This window comes from Ctenocephalides felis, unplaced genomic scaffold (genome assembly GCF_003426905.1).
Source record: "Ctenocephalides felis isolate EL2017-DRISC unplaced genomic scaffold, ASM342690v1 CF-g0.4_SCAFFOLD_01886, whole genome shotgun sequence".
In the NCBI taxonomy this organism is placed as follows: domain Eukaryota; kingdom Metazoa; phylum Arthropoda; class Insecta; order Siphonaptera; family Pulicidae; genus Ctenocephalides; species Ctenocephalides felis.
In genome coordinates, this window is record NW_020538040.1 from 2,556,346 (window position 1) to 2,575,797 (window position 19,452).

The following is a 19,452-nucleotide window of genomic DNA, read 5'->3' on the forward strand; positions in this document are numbered from 1 at the left end:
AACCGTTCAAAAGTTACAAGAGATTTGATAAAAAGTCGGCCAATGGGTTGCCGAAATCCTACTTATGTATGAGTTACAAAGTTTTACTTCAAATATAGGCATGTTGGGTATCAAATGAAAGGTCTCGGCGAGCACTATCCAAATATCATAGTAAAAAGCTCGAAAAGATCATTCATTAGTTCAAAAATCAAATCATTAGTTTGCTCGTCAGTAGAGTCCTTTTATTTTTTTGTAGATTGATGATTTGCTCGTCAGTAAAGTCCCTTTCACAAAACATTTTTTATGAATATTTTTGTTCGTCAGTAAAGTCCCTATTTTGTCTTTTAGATTGAAATTAAAGTTTTCACGTCAGTAGAGTCCATTTTACATTTTTCTAGTCAATTTTTGTGTTTGCTCGTCAGCAGAGTCCTTTTCTAAATGTACTAATTTTAAATTTGCTCATCAGTAGAGTCCCTTACATATAACATATTTCATTAATATTTTTGCTTGTCAGTACAGTCCCTTTTAGTATATAAATTAAATTTGCTTACCAGTAGGGTCCTTTTTCTTCTAAGTTGAAATTAAAGTTTGCTTGTCAGTAGAGTCCTTTTTATATTTGCTAGTTTTAAATTTGATCGTCAGTAGAGTCCCTTTTTTATCTTCTTACCTGTCAAAACCTTGTATGTTTGTGTTGAAGATTAATTGGCTTGTCAGTAGAGTCCCCTTTTAATTTATCATTTCTATTTAAAAAAAAGACTACTGACAAGCAAAAATTCAGTATTTAATGAACTGAAGAATAAAATAGAGACACTACTGACATACAGATTTAATTTTGATATAGAATATTAAAAATAAACTCTACTGACGAGAAGAATTAAGAAAATGGGACTCTACTGACTTTTTTTTGTAAAATGTTATTCAGTAATTTATCCAGGACGGGTGCCGAAGACGTCTCTCAGTTTATTCTTATCACTTATTACATAATGCAAGTGAACTTAACCGAAAGTGCAGAGATAAGCGCTTAATCAAGTGTTTCCATCCCACTACCTTATCCACGCGACCCGGTTTCTACAACCGTAAATAAACTTGTAACTTACTTCAAACTAACATTACCTATTATATAAGAAGACGTTTCGTTGACAGGTCAGTGTCATCTTCAGCGCTCTTCTTTCTTTTTCAAATTTGATATTCAATTAGCTTGTCAGTAGAGTCCCCCAAGTTTCAAATTTTACATCAATTAATTTTGCTCGTGAGTAAAGTTCCTTTAAGTATTTTTTAAATAATATTTAAAGTTTGCTCGTCAGTAGAGTTTCATTTTAGATTAAATTTAAATTTGCTTGTCAGTAGAGTCCCCTTTTCATATTTTAGATAAATGTCAGTAGAGTCTTTTTTTAATTCTCTCGATCGAAATGATGTTTGCTCGTCAGTAGAGTCCCTTTTCTTATTTTTCTAGTCAACTTAGAGAAAAAGGACTATTGAGGAGTAAATTAAAAATCAATCAGAAAAATAAAAAAGGCTGCTACTGACGAGCAAACTTAACTGCAGAAGAAATAAATAAAGAACTCTACTGACGAACAAACTTGATTTCGAACGTTGCGTTTACCCTATTGTTTTGTTTAGTTTGTAACAATGATATTTGGATAAGGCTCGTCGAGACCTTTCATTTGATACCCAACATGCCTATATTTGAAATAAAACTTTCTAGCTTACACTTGCGACTTCGATTTCGGCAACCCATTGGTCGACTTTTTATTAAATCTTTTGTAACTTTTGAACGATTCGTCCAAATTGAATGGTTTATTCAACAAATTTGCATTAAATTTTATTATTAATATTTATATCTGAATTTAAAAATCTTACAGCAACTTGGTATACTTTAAAATAGCAAAAATTTATATTAGAAATAAAATAAGTAAGTTTGTACGGAACCCTTTATGTTTATTTAGTACGTCACTAGTATATTTGGTTAGTGCTCGTCGAGACCTTTCATTTGATACCCAACATGCCTATATTTGAAGTAAAACTTTTTAGCTCATTTTAGGCCCGTTGCACTTTTTATAATACCGTAACTCGTTTTTGTGCATTTATTTCTTAAATCGTTTGTAACTTTTAAACCAATTGTTTAAAGTAAATGGAATATTCAACAAAAATGTTCTAAATAAAATTATCTATAATTGTACCTAAACTCAATCCTTAAATCAACTCAGTATACTTTAAATTTGCCATAAAAACCAGAAAATTAGTCTTGAATTAAGATTTATGTAGTTGTACGGAACCCTATTGGTCTGTTTTGGACGTTATTAGGATATTTTGCTTAAAGCTCATCGAGACCTTTCATTTGATACCCAACATGCCTATATTTGAAGTAAAACTTCTTAACGCACTTTGCACCCTCTCCACTATATATAGTACAACTTGTACGTACGTGCATTTTTGTACTAAATCGCTTGTAACTTCTAAACCACTTGATTTATATAGATGAAATCTTCGGCAAATTTGTACGTCACAAAATTATCTATACAATTGCTGAACATTCTAAGCACCTACAGCAACTCGGTATACTCTAAAAACACATTTAAACACGGAATATAGTATAATAGTGATGACACGAGTTCAACTAAGCATAACTCAAGAATGCGGAAACCTAATTGCAAAATTTAAAAAACATTCGATACGTATAAATGTAGACTATAAGGTGGAGAAAGTTGTTTTAGGATCAGTCGAGCAGTTTTTTTGCAAAAAATTAAATCGTACATAAAATTCCTTACAAGTTATGTATTTATTCAACTTTTGATAACTCGATTTCAAATCAATATAACTCAAGAACGCAAAAACAAAATTGCAAAATTTGAAAGCCATTCGATACGTATGAATGTAGACTAAAAGGTGTTGAAAGTTGTTTCAAGATCAGCCAAGCAGTTTTTTTGCAAGAAAATAAAATCGTACTAAAAGGTTCCTACAAATGTTGTATTTATTCAAATCCTGATAACTCGATTTCAAATCAATATAACTCAAGAATGCGTAATCGCAAATAAAAAATTTAAAAACCATTCGATACGTGCAAATGTAGACTAAAAACTGGCAAAACTAGTTTCAAAATCGGTCAAGCCGTTTAGGTGCAACAAACAAAAACAAGTCATTATCACATCAAAAACTTAAATCCCTCATCCCACTTCTGCTCTCCACCGGATTATTGCACGTCTTCTGTTTTATTACAGTTTACAACATTTACATTTGCCATTTGCTCCATGTATTTGCTTTGGGGCTAAACTCAGTAACAACTTGCCAGTAGTTTACTCCGCAATCGCCTGCAGCAGCACTGGTAGAAGATCACAGAGAAACACAGTTTGCTGCTCCTCCACCGTAGTTTTAGGTTTAATGCTGTTTGTCGACTAACTGCTAAAGTTATAAGTAAATAGATATGGAACAATTGAAATGGCTTGGGAATGGAGACAAGTTTTGCGGAAACGGCTTGGCTGATCTTGGTAAAAACTTGTGGGGACGAAGTTGATACTTGTAGGTGTGTAATGGTTTTTGAATTTTTGTTTTGAGTTATTCGTTTTTGAGTTATATCGAGTTGAAATTGAGTTATCAAATTTGATTATATACAAAACTTGTAGGGACCTTTGTGTACACTATTATTTTTTGCAAAAAAACTGCTTGACTGATCTTGAAACAACTTTAACCACCCTCAGTCTACATTTATACGTATCGAATGTGTTTTAAATTTGCAATTTTGTTTTTGCATTCTTGAGTTATATTGAGTTGAAATCGAGTTATCAAGAATTGAATAAATACAACATTTGTAGGAACCTTTTAGTACTATTTTATTTTTTGCAAAAAAACTGCTTGGCTGATCTTGAAACAACTTTAACCACCTTGTAGTCTACATTCATACGTATCAAATGTGTTTTAAATTTTGCAATTATGTTTTTGTATTCTTGAGTTATAATGAGTTGAAATTGAGTTATCAGAAATTGATTATATACAAAACTTGTAGGAAACTTTTTGTACAATTTTATTTTTTGCAAAAGAACTGCTTGGCTGATCTTGAAACAACTTTAACCACCTATAGTATACATGCATACGTATCGAATGTGTTTTAAATTTTGCAATTTTGTTTTTGCTATCTTGAGTTATACTCAGTTGAACTGTGTCATCACTACTATACTATATTCCGTGTTTAAATGTGTTTTTAAAGCATACCGAGTGGCTGTAGGTCTTTAGCATGTTCAGCAATTTTATAGATAATTTTATGACGTACAAATTTGCCGAAGACATCATCAATATACAACGAATGGTTAGAAGTTACAAGCGATTTAGTAAATAAATCGTACGTACAAGTTGCACTATATATATTGCAGCGGGTCCAAAATGAGCTAAAAAGTTTTACTTCAAATATAGTCATGTTGGGTATCAAATGAAAGGCGTCGATGAGCTGAATACAAATATACCAACGACGTCCAAAACAAACCAATAGGGTTCCGTACAACTACATAAATCCAACATTTAAAACTAATATTCTGGTTTCTATTGCAATTTTGAAGTACACCGAGTTGATTTAACGATTGATATTAGGTACAATTATAGATAATTTAAGTTAGAACATTTTTGTTGAATATTCCATTTAATTTAAACAATTAGTTTAAAAGTTATAAACGATTTAATAAATAAATGCACAAGAAGGAGTTACGGTACTATAAAAAGTGCAACGGGCATAAAATTAGCTAAAAAGTTTTACTTCAAATATAGGCATGTTGGGTATCAAATGAAAGGTCTCGACGAGCTTTAACCAAATATACTAGTGACATACTAAACAACTTTATAGGGTTCCGTATAAACCTATTTATTTGTTTTTTAAAATCAATTTTTGCTATTTTAAAGTATACCAAGTTGCTGTAAGATTTTGAAATTCAGATATAAATATAAATAATAAAATTTGACGCAAATTTGTTGAATAAACCATTCAATATGGACGAACCGTTCAAAAGTTACAAGAGATTTAAGAAAAAGTCGACCAATGGGTTGCCAGAATGATAGTCCAGCATGAGTTAAAAAGTTTTTCTTTAACTATTGGCATGTTGGGTATCAAATAAAAGGTCTCGACGAATACTATCCAAATAATTTAAATTCAACCTCAACACAACAATAGGGTTCCGTACAATACAACAAATACTTATCTAACATAATTATTTGTTTTGAAAAACAATTTTAAAGTGCACCGAGTTACTGTAAGGCTTTGGGTTACTAGACTGACTTAAAGACAATTTAATTTTGCACAAATTTGCCGTATAAACCATTTATTTTGGACAAACCGTTCAAAAGTTACAAGAGATACAATAAATAAAAGCTCAAACTAGTTACTATACTATAAAAAGTACAGCGGGTCGAATGTGTGTTAAAAAGTTTTACTTCAAATATAGGCATGTTGGGTATCAAATGGAAGGTCTCGACGAGCTCTGATCAAATATCATAGTACCAGTCCTAAAAAACCAATAAGGTTCCGTACCAATCAAATATTGTGAATCTAAGATTATTTGATTTATTTACATTTTGATTTATAAAGTATATTGAGTTACTGCAGGGCATTATAATATTAGACACACTCGTAGACTATTTAATTTTGAACAATTTTGTCTAACACATGATTTATATAAATCAAATGGTTTAAGATTTATGCACGATATAAATACTTAATAAATATTAAATGCACTTTTATTCTCTTCTAATTTCAGTCACTATTTTGAGTTTCAAATTCAATTTTAGAGTATACCGAGTTGCTCTAGGACTTTATGGCCTCAGACAAAACTATAGATAATTTCATTCTGCAAAATTTCGTCTAACACATCATTCATACTAATCGAATGGTTTAAAAACTATGCGCTAAATAAGAAAACAGGTCACTTAGCTACCCAAAAAATTTCAACCCTTATTTGAATTTTCAAGTGCAGTTTTAAAGTATACAGAGCTGTCCTAGATTTTCATGTTCTTAGAAATATTTGTTAAATATTTATTTATGAACATTTTTGTCTAACACATAATTCATATAAATCGAGTGGTTCAAGAAGTATATGCTATATAACAAAACATTGCACTAAGATTAGCATACATTTTTGTTCGCAATTATATCAGTAAACAATTTACTTAGATTTTCATAAATTTTCAATGACTACTTTCAAGTTTCAAAGGCGATTTTAGAGTATACCGAGTTGCTATAGTACTTTTTGGTCTTAGACAAAATCATGGGTAATTTAACACTAAATAATTTTGTCTGACATATCATTCATATAAATCGAATGGTTTTAGACTTATACAAGATATAACAAAACGATGCACTAATTTTCCTTCAACTTCCAAACACAATTTGAAGTTTCCAATTTAATTTTAAAGTATACCGAGTTGCTGTAGGGTCTTATAGTGTTAGACAAATTTGTACACAATTTAATTCTAAACAATTTTGTCTAATACATCATTGATATACATCGATTGGTTTAAGAGTTACAAACCATACAAGAACTCAATGCGCTCCAAATTCAAATTCATTTTAAAATAACCCAATTTCGATTTCAAAGTTTGTCTATTTTTTTTTTTGGTAAATTTTGTTCCAAACTTTAAAAATTGCAATATACAGATTTACAGATAAATTTTTCAGCTTTCGTTTAATATATAATACTAAATATTAATTATATTAAAACATGAAACTACGAAGGTAAATCTAAAAAAGTGTTTTACCAATTTGTTGTTATTACACTGTGTATGTCCTATACAAATATGTATCCGACTGTGGAGAACTCTCCACCGTCTAAAATCGATATAGAACAGACTGAAACTCGGTACGGCTACCAATAATTTATTTAGAAGCCGTCGCGGGCACTCGCAGTTATTACTCAGGGACGAACTATAATCGATAACGACTGTTCGAAAAACATCTAGTCCGATTCTGTTGATGAAAGTAGAAAGTTTATGGTCGAAAGTATATATGGGAAAAGTTTTGTAGGGAAATGATCATTGGTGGACGTGCTGTGGTGTATATAGTTTGTATAGTTGTGATTTGATATGCATTAGTTGTTGTGTACGGAACCCTATTGAGTTGTTGAGGTTGTGATCGGGATGTTTGGATAGGGCTCGTCGAGACCTTTCATTTGATACCCAACATGCCTATATTTGAAGTAAAACTTCTTAACTCACATTTGACCCGCTGCACTTTTTATAGTACGACAACTCGTTTGTGTGCATTTTTTTTATTGTATCGCTTGTAACTTTTGAACGGTTTGTCGGAATTTAATGAAGCATTCAACAAAAATGTTCTAAATTAAATTATCTATAAATGTACCTGATATCAATCCTTATATCAACTCGGTATACTTTAAAATTGCAATATAAACCAGAAAATTAGTTTCAAATATTGGATGTATCTAAATATACGGAACCCTGTAGGTCTGTTTTGGACATCAATGATAAATTTAGATAGTGCTCGTCGAGACCTTTCATTTGATACCCAACATGCCTATATTTGAAGTAAAACTTCCTAACTCACATTTGACCCGCTGTACTTTTTATAGTACAACTCGTTTGCGTTCATTTTATTTATTGTATCTCTTGTAACTTTTGTAAGGTTTGTCCAAATTGAATGAAATATTTGGTGAATTTGTTCAAAATTAAATTGTCTTTAATTTTGTCTTACGTCCTAAAGCCCTACAGTAACTAGGTATATTAGAAAATTGTATTTAAAAATAAATACATATTTAATATATTAAATAATTGCATTATTCGGAACCCTATTGGTTTCTTGAGAATATCTCTGTGATATTTGGTTAGAGCTCGTCGAGACCTTTCATTTGATACCCAACATGCCTATATTTGAAGTAAAACTTCTCGACTCACATTTGACCCACTGTACTGTTTATAGTACAGCAACTCGTTTGTGTGTTTTTATTTATTGTATCTCTTGTAACTTTTGAACGGTTTGTCCAAATTGAATGAAATATTCTGCAAATTTGTTTAGAAATAAATTATCTATAATGTTTTCTAATATACCAAGCACCTACAGCAACTCGGTATACTTTAAAATCACATTTATATAAAATTTTATCAGTATTTTATATGTTAAACTTTATATACCTTAAAATGTTTATTGAGTCGAATTATATGTGATGTTTAAACATTTGTACAAATTTTGTGAGTTGAGAATAAGAATTAATATGTACACCATTTTTTAGATAATTTTATCTACTTTTTTTCATCTTAACACAAAATTTATCTAAAATTATCTGGAAAAAAAGTTATAGTACAAAAACTGGGAAAAGGCACCTCAAAAATTATGCAAAGTAATATAAAATTTTAGTGTAGATGAAATAAATAAATATAAAGTTTTTTTTTGACAAATTTATGCATGTATACGTATATAACGATTTATATATATATATATATATATATATATATATATATATATATATAAATCGTTTCCTATCTCCACCTATAAAGCAAGAGGGCTTAAACAGCACAAACATTCGAATATATCGACAAAATCCGCAAAAACAAATACAAAACATTCGAAAACAAATAAAAAACATTCGAACACAAATAGATTCATCCCTAGGGTTTACCATTGGTGGCCGAAGTGCCTTAAACAGGGGCCACAAATAAAAAAACAATTGCGAATTTCTAGTGCGTTTTTAGAGTATACCGAGTTGGTGTAGAGCTTTGGGGTAAAAGAAAATATTGTAGATAATTTCTTTGTGCATAATTTTGGTATACACATCATTCATACTAAACGAATGGTTTAGAAGTTACATGAGTTGCAACAAAAAAAGTGCACTCGGTATACTCGATTCCAATGCAAGATGTCACCGCGCGCTGTATGCGTGAATTCACGAAAACCTTGAAGTTTGTATTGAAACTAGTATACTTTTGTACTTTGCAATAATTTGTCTCGCTTCAAGTCGTTTTTAAAGTACACCGAGTTGCTGTAGGTCAATATGATATTAGACAATATTGTTCATTGTTTAATTCTGAACAAATTTGTCTCACACACCATTCATACTAAACGAATGGTTTAAGATTTATGCAATATATAAGAAACAAGTGCACTATCAACATACTGAGATCGATTTTGAAGCAAAATTAATTTGTAGGAAGAAAAAACTTAATCGAAAATGGACTCTACTAATAGATGATTTTATCTCGATTTTATGGTCATAATACAAAATTCACCTCAAATTAATTTTTCTTAAGTTATAATTAAAAAACCAAAAAAATTATTATCCTGACTACCAGTAAATAAACTGCATATAATAAATTATTTTCTTCAACATCGATTTTAACTATTTGTAGAATTTTGCAAAAATATTTTTCATCAAAAGATTTTATTAAATCTATTAATGCAACTTTATAGATAATTTTATCAAGATGTTTTCATCTAAACAAAAAATTCACGTATTTTTATTTATAAAAAAGTTATATTAAAAACATCTTAAACCCTAGGTTTGTCCAATTATATAATATTATTATAATAACCAACAAAAAATCTAAATACACCATTTTTAGGATAATTTTATTTAGAACTTTCTATATAAATAAAAATCTTACTTATCTTTATCCAATAAAAAGTTATATTAAAAAAAACTAAAAAATGCAAGTTTTAAATTAAAAAATCATTTGAACCAAAGTCGATATTCAACCACTCATAACACTTTTCAAAAATAATCTACAAAAAATTTGTATACACCACTTTTAGGTTAATATCTAATTTTTTTATCTTAATACAAAATCCACCTTTATAACTTTTTTCAAAAGTTACAATCAAAAAACTGAAGAAATGTCTAAAAAAAACATACCTTTAGTAGTAGAGACAAAATTTTTGGAGCTTACCTGTAACAAAAAATAAAAATTGTTCAAAATGATATAATATATAAATAAATATATTATAATATATATATATATATATATATATATATATATTATATATAATATATATATATATATATATACGTGTATATATATTTTAAATACAATTTGTTTCGATTTCAGTTTTTTTTTTGATAAATTACTTTGGGGTAAAAGGGCGTGTACATCAATTTGTATCCCTAAAGAACCCTCTCATTCCTTTGTAAATCATTTTTTATATATATTTTTCCTACAAATCATCCCTTTAGGCAACATAGTACTAAATAATCTTGAAAAATATAAAATATAAACTCTTTATATCTATTCTATGTTAAATACAGTTATTTCTTAAATCAACATTTAACCTTCCTGAAACTAATTTACATTTCGCAGAAGAGATGACGCCACAATTTACACTTCATGGCGCCTTTTATTCAAATTCTTTTCAAACTCGTAGAGAAACTTTTGTAAAGAATCTCTCTATTTTAAAGAAAAAAATATAAAGAAATTTTTTAGAAATCATGAAAAGGTGTTAGAATATAAAACCTATATTAATAAAAGAATAATAGATAATATACAATAATGGAATAAAAGGATGAGAAAATAGAATAAAAGGATTCTTCATTGTACTTTTATTTATTTACTAATATATTGTATTATATATTCAACTTTTTATTAAGTTCTTCACAAAATTATCTTCACAAATATCACATTTCTCATAATTATTGATTACCACTTACTTATGAGTAAATATATTGATTACTTAATTCATAAATAAATAAATAAAAATGCATCTAAGAAGATTACTATAAATTCCATACAAAAATTTAAAAAAAATCCAGCATGCACGCCCGAAGCACACGCCTCGACCTCACACCCTAGACTTAACTTTAAACTGTCAAACTCATCCTTTGACCCTCTATGTGCTCCATCCATACACGAAAGTTCTAAAGGTGACCTTGGCACATAAAAACATAGACCGATCAAGTTTTTATTTAACAAAATTTAATTACAGTGCATTTATTATTTGTCCAAATTGAATGAAACATTTTGCAAGTTTGTAGAAAAATAAATAATCTTTAATATTGTCTTACATTATTTCAACCTACAGCAACTGGGTGTACTTTAAAACAGCTGTATATAGTATACAATATCGCTGTATACTATCAAAATGATTATAATACTTGTGGAGTGTAGTTCTGAAACTATTTTCACATAAATCATCTCTTTAAAACGACTTTTCTTTAAAATTTTCTTCCAACAAGACATTTGTATATATTAAAATAGTCAAATAGTCAAAAGTTTTGCGGGAAAATGTCAAAAATAAAGTTTGAAAAGTTGTATTTGAATAAAAGTTGTAAGAAATAAACAGTGGTGATATATGTATGAGTAACAGAAATTTTATACAGATTTAATGTATTTTTTTTAAGTTGTAGGGTTTGTGCTAGAATGCTGTAATTTGAGTAAGTTACTTGTCAATGCATATACTATGATGATAAATACTAAAATTGAAGAGTTTTTTTGGAAAATTTTGTGATATTTATAATTCTTTGAACGAAGTGCCCAATATAAATTGTACACATGTATAAGGAATTTGTGGGTTGACTATTTTTTAAAATTATACTATTTGTACTACATTGCTGTAATTTGAGTATGTTACTTGTCAATGCATATACTATGATGATAAATACTAAAATTGAAGAGTTTTTTTGGAAAATTTGTGATATTTATAATTCTTTGAACGAAGTACCCAATATAAATTGTACACATGTATAAGGTAATTTGTGGGTTTGACTATTTTTTAAAATTATACTATTTGTACTACATTGCTGTAATTTGAGTATGTTACTTGTCAATGCATATACTATGATGATAAAGACTAAAATTGAAGAGTTTTTTGGAAAATTTTGTGTGATATTATAATTCTTGAACGAAGTACCCAATATAAATTGTACACATGTATAAGGTAATTTGTGGGTTGACTATTTTTTAAAATTATACTATTTGTACTACATTGCTGTAATTGAGTATGTTACTTGTCAATGCATATACTATGATGATAAATACTAAAATTGAAGAGTTTTTTTGGAAAATTTTGTGATATTATAATTCTTTGAACGAAGTAACCCAATATAAATTGTACACATGTATAAGGTAATTTGTGGGTTGACTATTTTTTAAAATTATACTATTTGTACTACATTGCTGTAATTTGAGTATGTTACTTGTCAATGCATATACTATGATGATAAATACTAAAATTGAAGAGTTTTTTTGGAAAATTTTGTGATATTTATAATTCTTTGAACGAAGTACCCAATATAAATTGTACACATGTATAAGGTAATTTGTGGGTTGACTATTTTTTAAAATTATACTATTTGTACTACATTGCTGTAATTTGAGTATGTTACTTGTCAATGCATATACTATGATGATAAATACTAAAATTGAAGAGTTTTTTGGAAAATTTTGTGATATTTATAATTCTTTGAACGAAGTACCAATATAAATTGTACACATGTATAAGGTAATTTGTGGGTTGACTATTTTTTAAAATTATACTATTTGTACTACATTGCTGTAATTTGAGTATGTTACTTGTCAATGCATATACTATGATGATAAATACTAAAATTGAAGAGTTTTTTTTGGAAAATTTTGTGATATTTATAATTCTTTGAACGAAGTAAACCCAATATAAATTGTACACATGTATAAAGTAATTTGTGGGTTGACTATTTTTTAAAATTATACTATTTGTACTACATTGCTGTAATTTGAGTATGTTACTTGTCAATGCATATACTATGATGATAAATACTAAAATTGAAGAGTTTTTTGGAAAATTTGTGATATTTATAATTTTTTGAACGAAGTACCCAATATAAATTGTACACTTGTATAAATTAAGTTGTGGTTTGACTATATTTTAAAATTATACTATTTGTACTAGAATGCTGTAATTTGAGTATGTTACTTGTCAATGCATATACTATGATGACAAATACTAAAATTGATGGGTTTTCCTGGAAAATTTTGTGATATTAACAAATCTTTGAACAAAGTACCCAATACAAATTGTACACTTGTATAAATTAAGTTGTGGTTTGACTAATTTTTAAAATTATACTATTTGTACTACATTGCTGTAATTTGAGTAAGTTACTTGTCAATGCATATACTATGATGATAAATACTAAAATTGAAGAGTTTTTTTGGAAAATTTTGTGATATTTATAATTCTTTGAACGAAGTACCCAATATAAATTGTACACTTGTATAAATTAAGTTGTGGTTTGACTAATTTTTAAAATTATACTATTTGTACTAGAATGCTGTAATTTGAGTATGTTACTTGTCAATGCATATACTATGATGACAAATACTAAAATTGATGGGTTTTCCTGGAAAATTTTGTGATATTAACAAATCTTTGAACAAAGTACCCAATACAAATTGTACACTTGTATAAATTAAGTTGTGGTTTGACTAATTTTTAAAATTATACTATTTGTACTACATTGCTGTAATTTGAGTATGTTACTTGTCAATGCATATACTATGATGATAAATACTAAAATTGAAGAGTTTTTTTTGGAAAATTTTGTGATATTTATAATTCTTTGAACGAAGTAAACCCAATATAAATTGTACACATGTATAAAGTAATTTGTGGGTTGACTATTTTTTAAAATTATACTATTTGTACTACATTGCTGTAATTTGAGTATGTTACTTGTCAATGCATATACTATGATGATAAATACTAAAATTGAAGAGTTTTTTTGGAAAATTTTGTGATATTTATAATTTTTTGAACGAAGTACCCAATATAAATTGTACACTTGTATAAATTAAGTTGTGGTTTGACTAATTTTTAAAATTATACTATTTGTACTAGAATGCTGTAATTTGAGTATGTTACTTGTCAATGCATATACTATGATGACAAATACTAAAATTGATGGGTTTTCCTGGAAAATTTTGTGATATTAACAAATCTTTGAACAAAGTACCCAATACAAATTGTACACTTGTATAAATTAAGTTGTGGTTTGACTAATTTTTAAAATTATACTATTTGTACTACATTGCTGTAATTTGAGTATGTTACTTGTCAATGCATATACTATGATGATAAATACTAAAATTGAAGAGTTTTTTTGGAAAATTTTGTGATATTTATAATTCTTTGAACGAAGTAAACCCAATATAAATTGTACACATGTATAAAGTAATTTGTGGGTTGACTATTTTTTAAAATTATACTATTTGTACTACATTGCTGTAATTTGAGTATGTTACTTGTCAATGCATATACTATGATGATAAATACTAAAATTGAAGAGTTTTTTTGGAAAATTTTGTGATATTTATAATTTTTTGAACGAAGTACCCAATATAAATTGTACACTTGTATAAATTAAGTTGTGGTTTGACTAATTTTTAAAATTATACTATTTGTACTAGAATGCTGTAATTTGAGTATGTTACTTGTCAATGCATATACTATGATGACAAATACTAAAATTGATGGGTTTTCCTGGAAAATTTTGTGATATTAACAAATCTTTGAACAAAGTACCCAATACAAATTGTACACTTGTATAAATTAAGTTGTGGTTTGACTAATTTTTAAAATTATACTATTTGTACTACATTGCTGTAATTTGAGTAAGTTACTTGTCAATGCATATACTATGATGATAAATACTAAAATTGAAGAGTTTTTTTGGAAAATTTTGTGATATTTATAATTCTTTGAACGAAGTACCCAATATAAATTGTACACATGTATAAGGTAATTTGTGGGTTGACTATTTTTTAAAATTATACTATTTGTACTACATTGCTGTAATTTGAGTATGTTACTTGTCAATGCATATACTATGATGATAAATACTAAAATTGAAGAGTTTTTTTGGAAAATTTTGTGATATTTATAATTTTTTGAACGAAGTACCCAATATAAATTGTACACTTGTATAAATTAAGTTGTGGTTTGACTAATTTTTAAAATTATACTATTTGTACTAGAATGCTGTAATTTGAGTATGTTACTTGTCAATGCATATACTATGATGACAAATACTAAAATTGATGGGTTTTCCTGGAAAGTTTTGTGATATTAACAAATCTTTGAACAAAGTACCCAATACAAATTGTACACTTGTATAAATTAAGTTGTGGTTTGACTAATTTTTAAAATTATACTATTTGTACTAGAATGCTGTAATTTGAGTATGTTACTTGTCAATGCATATACTATGATGACAAATACTAAAATTGATGGGTTTTCCTGGAAAATTTTGTGATATTTACAATTCTTTGAACAAAGTATCAAAAATACCATATATATGTGAAGAAAATATTTTACAGTTTGATTAATTTTTAAAAATACACCGTTTATACTAGAATGCTGTAATTTGAGTATGCTACTCTTCAATGCATATACTATGATTACAAAATGTAAAATTAATGGGTTTTTTTCGAAAATTTTGTGATATTTACAAGTCTTTGAACGTAGTATTCAGAATAAATGGTACACATGAAGATAGTATCATGTGGTTTGAGTATTTTTTAAAATTACACTATTTATACTAGAATGCTGTAATTTGAGTATGTTACTCTGCAATACATATACTACGACAACAAATACAAAAATCGATGATGTTTCATACAAGTTTGTTAATATAAATAATAGTTTAAAGAAACAGCACTAAATTTTAGTCTAGTTTTGGTGAAATCAGAATATGCTAGTGTTTAATTGAAGTATTTTTATAAATTGTACTATTTACAGTTAAGACTTGCAATTTGGATATTATATACTTCAATATATATACTATGACGACAAATACTAAAATCGATGATTCCTTTCACAAATTTTTAACTAAAAATTATATTTTCAATAAATGACTCCAAATTTATAAGTTGATCCTTATAAAGTCGAATTTATTAGAATGGACTTTCAGGATTTTTGTAAAATAAACTATTTATAGTTAAGACCTGAAATTTTGTCATAATATACATTAATGTGTCTACAATGATGACAAATACTAAAATTGATGACTTTTTTTATAAATTTTGTAATATAAATAATAGTTTGAATAAATGTCCCAAAAAATTTTGTTTGGTTTGATAAAATCAAGATATTAAGTTGGAGTTTAAGGATTTTTTGTAAATCTATTTATAGTTAAGGCTTCAAACTTTGTCATAATATATTTCAATATGTCTACTATGACGACAAATATTAAAATCGATGATTCTTCTTGTACATTTTAAACTAAAATTTATAGTTTGAATAAATGATGCTACATTTTTAGTATGTTTCCATAAAGTCTAATATGCGGTGTAAGTTTTAAGAATTTTTATAAATTATACTATTCATAGCTAAGACTTAAAACTTTGTCATAATATACTTTAGTATGTCTACTATGATTGCAAATACTAAAATCGAGGAGTGTTCTAGCAAATTTTTTATATAAAAAATATTTTAAATAAATTACTCCAAATATTTCATTTTGTTTCGATGATTGGTGAATATAATAGTGTTGGTTTAAGGATTTTTATAAAATCAACTATTTATAGTTAAGACTTGAAAATGGGTCATTATATACTATAGTATGTCTACTATGATAACAAATACTAAAATCAATGCGGCTTGTAAGAAATGTTTGATTTATTTACAATTGACCAAAAAAATGTCTTGCAATAATACTAGAATTGTACATTAAAATAAGGTGTATGTTCTTGTTCGGAAAATGATTCTCAGTGTACATTATCAGTCCAGCAAATTTGTAATTTAGATATAGTTAACTTTAATATGTCTACTATGATAACAAATACTAAAATCGATGTGTCTTCTAACAAAATCACTAGCAAAAAATAATTATCTAACAAAATACACTTACAAAACATGAGTAAATTTTACAGTGTCATGTTTAGAGAGCTCTCCAGGATGCACCGTTTGTACTACAGTACTGTAATTTGACTATGTCATTCTTAAGTATGTTTACTTTGACAACAAATACTAAAATCGATGATACTTGAAACAAAGTCACTAGTAAAAAAAATTAAATATCTAACAAAATACACTAACAAAACATGTTTAATACATTTACTGTGTCATGATTAGTGAGCTCTGCAGGACATACCGTTTGTACCAGAATGCTGTAATTTGAGTATGTTACTTTTTGATGCTTATACTATGACAACAAATCCTAAAATTGATATACTTCAGAACAAAAATTCAAGAAAAATTAACATTCTCAAAGAAAAATCATTGACAAAACAAGTATAACAAATTTTACAGTGTCATCTTTAGAGAGCTCTACAGCATGCACCGTTTGTACTACAGTACTGTAAAACGAGTATATTATACTTAAGTATGTCTACTACGACACCAAATACTAAAATCAATAAGTCTTCTAACAAAATCACAGGCAAAAAATAAATTATCTAACAAAATACACCAACAAAACATGTATAATAAATTTTACAGTGTCACGTTTAGGGAGCTCTGCAGGACGCACCGTTTGTACTACAGTGCTGTAATTTAAGTATATCATTCTTCAGTATGTCTACTATGACAACAAATACTAAAATTGACGAGTTTTCTAACAAAATCAAAAGCAAAAAAATAAAAAACTAACAAAGTACATCAACATAAGGTGTATAATAAATTGTACAGTGTCATGTTTAGAGAGCTCTGCAGGACGTACCGTTTGTACCAGAATACTATAATTTGAGTATGTTACTCTTCAATGCATATACTAAGACAACAAATACGTAAATCGATATACTTCAGAACAAAAATTTAAGAAAAACCAACATTCTCAAAACAAATCGTCAACAAAGCAACTGTAATTCCCATGACAGTGTCATTTTCAGGGAGCTCTGCAGGACGTACCGTTTCTACTGCAATACTGTAATTTAAGTATGTCGTTCTTTAGTATGTCTACTATGACGACAAATACTAAAATCAATGAATCCTTTAATAAAATCACAAGAAAGAATAAATTTTCTAACAAAATACAACTATACAAAATGTTTGATACATATGATAGCGTCATGTTCAGAGAGCTCTGCAGGACGCACCGTTTGTACTACAGTACTGTAATATGAGTATGTCATTCTTAAGTATGTTTACTTTGACAACAAATACTAAAATTGAAGAGTCTTAGAACAAAATCATCAATAAAAAACTAATTTTCTAACACACTACAACAATATAAAATATTTGATAAAAATGATAGTGTTATGTTTAGGGAGCTCTGTAGGACGTACCGTTTGTACCAGAATACTATAATTTGAGTATGTTACTCTTCAATGCATATACTATGACACCAAAAACTAAAATTGATACACTCCAGAACAAAAATTCAAGAAAAACTAATATTCTCAAAATAAAAAGTCGTTAACAAAACAAGTATAATAAATTTTACAATGTCATATTTAGAGAGCTCTCCAGGACGCACCATTTGTACTACGGACTTCTATTTCACACAAATCATACTTCAATATGTCTACTATGACGACAAATACAAAAACTAATAAATTTCCAAACACAAATATCAATAATAAATAGTATCAATAATCCCTTTTTATTACAAAAAATTTAATCATTTCGTTCCTTGTAAATATTTGTTTCCTTCATAATAAATCACTACAAAATTGCAAAGGGTTGCCAGAAATAATTTTCGTTTAATAAGCGAAGCGCGATTATATAACGAGAAATATTTAATAATTGCAATTTTATATACATATATATATATATATATATATATATATATATAAAGCTAGTATTTCCCAGAAACTGTAATTAATTTTGTGAAATGTGCTGGAATAGCTGTTCCACCAGCTATTTACCGTAGGGTAGTTTTTTGATGTTGTATTATGTAAAAGATAATCCGTGCAAGGAAATTGGATGCGGTTTTCTAGGATTACGTTTATAGTTGTATGAGGAAAACTTTGTTTAAAATTACATGGTTGTAGTACAAACGGTACGTCCTGCAGAGCTCTGTAAACATGACACTATCAGATTTATTGCATATGTTTTGAGACGTCATTTCTCACGATAAAGCTTTTTAGGCTCGTGTTTTTGTTAGAAGACTCATCAATTTTAGTATTTGTTGTCAAGTAGATATCTTTAGGAATGACATACTTAATTACAGCACTTTAGTACGAACGGTGCGTCCTGCAGAGCTCACTGAAAATGACACTGTCAAGGGAATCACTGTTGCTTTGTTGATGACTTGTTTTGAGATTGTTGGTTTTTCTTGAATTTTTGTTCTAAAGTGTATCAATTTTAGTATTTGTTGTCAAAGTAGACATACTTAAGGATGACATACTCAAATTACAGTACTGTAGTACAAACGGTGCGTCCTGCAGAGCTCTCTAAACACGACATGGTAATATTTAATATAAATGTTTTTTGTGAATGTATTTTATTAGAAAATTATTTTTTTGCTAGTGATTTTGTTAGAAGACTCATCGATTTAGTATTTGTTGTCAAAGTAGATATACTTAAGAATGTCATAGTTAAATTACAGCACTGTAGTGCAAACGGTGCGTCCTGCAGAGCTC